This window comes from Fukomys damarensis, unplaced genomic scaffold (genome assembly GCF_012274545.1).
Source record: "Fukomys damarensis isolate Sample0158 unplaced genomic scaffold, DMR_v1.0_HiC HiC_scaffold_25, whole genome shotgun sequence".
Classification (NCBI taxonomy): Eukaryota; Metazoa; Chordata; class Mammalia; order Rodentia; family Bathyergidae; genus Fukomys; species Fukomys damarensis.
In genome coordinates, this window is record NW_022900937.1 from 7200983 (window position 1) to 7202821 (window position 1839).

Genomic DNA, 1839 nt, shown 5'->3' on the forward strand with positions numbered 1-1839 from the left:
AGACTTAGCACACAGTATTGAGCTGTTATCAAAACCTATCTAAAAATTTAAATATTGCATATTTAAATTTCTCTCATCCTTATTTTCATTTTGTAATTCTTCCACACAACTTATTTACAAAGGCATATAATAAATGAATGTGCTACAATAAAACCTAAATTACCCAGGATGTTTGGGAAATAAATCATTCTGAACTTGGATAGTTCAATTTGCCACAGTTAGGTACCCAAAAATGGGGGAGGGATTGACAATGAGATACTGTTGCCTAGGTTTCTATTCCACATTTCTATACCTTTTGAAAGTATACTTATATCAAAAATTTGTTTTTGTTAGTATTTTCAAGTATTTTATTATATATGATGGATTTCATTTCACATGTAAAATATTTGGAGAAGGGTCTATGGCTTTACCAGACTGCCAGAGTGATTGTGACACAAAGTTAGGAATGCTGCCTCATGTTTGTCCCAGTCTACTGCCTTGGGTCAACCTACAGCAGTGAATTCCACAGTGCTTTTAGACTGAAGTTTGTTGAGAATAGGGTAATACAAGTTGGTTTCTCAAGAGGCTTTTCATTATGGATGGACCTCTCTGGATATTATCAGTTTCCTTTATGTAAAAGGGAGTTCCTCCTATCCTTGTACCCTGGCTTCTGGAAAAACAAAACAAACGGAAGACATAATAAAATTAGATCAACAGAAATCAAACAAGTTAGATTCAGATGTCACTTGAAATAGAAACAAAACATCTTGCTCTATACATACATATTCTGAAGTTAACTATAAATTCAAATACTTCTGCCACTTAGTAGCGGCATCACCTTGGGATAGTAACAATCTGTGCTGCTTCATTTGTAGAAGAGGGCTACTGAAACAATACTCAGCGTGTGGGCCAGGAATTTAGCTCAGTCGCATTGTGCCTGCCTGGCAAGCTCAAGGTCCTGAGTTCGATCCTCAGTACCAGGGGAAAAAAACAAAACCAAAACAAAACCAAAACAATACCCGGCGCATGACAAATTCCATATATATGACCTATTCCCATCATTACTATTCATTTATTCTACACTAGAGCCAGTTAAGTGTCTGCCTTACTTGAATAACTTGCATTTATACAGATTCTTATTTAAAAGTCGTGTCCTTGTGACATGTGAACCACACGGGAACTCCGTGAGAAGACAGCTATTATTACATTTAGCTGAGTAGGGAACAGACTCAGATGAGTAACCAGACCAATTTCACAAATGGGAACCAGTAAGCAAGAACTCAAGCCGGGGTTTCTCCCTCCATCCTCAGGCCTAATCCTCTGCATACCTGGTGAGCAGGAAGAAAGGACTGTGGAGATTACTCAGAGAGGGGCAGGTGTCCAGTAGGCCAGAGGTGAGCACCTGGGTGATTTGCTAGCCTCGGAATGCTTCAGGCCAGAAAAGTATCGACATCACCTGGGAGCTCATTAGAGCTATAGACTCAGTCTCCAACCTTGCCTACTAAATCAAACCCCGCATTTTGAACAACTCCAGGTGATCCCTATGGATACTAGTTTGAGAAGTATTGCTGACTCTAGTTGACACTCTATGGGCACTTGAACAGTGCCTATCAGGACATTTATCACTGACCTGTGACTACTAGGTAATACTGTTTTCTAAATGGAGCATATTTTAAAAATACGTTTATTTCTCCACTTCGACTTTCGTGAGTTTTAGAAACGTCAGTAATTAGGACACGCTGCATCCTACTCGTATCGACGCCGCCAACCCGGTTCCACCAAGTTCTAAGTTTCTCTAACCCCCAAACCCTATCCGATTTCTCGGAGTCTAGCTACTCAGGCCGAAGACTGGACACGCCG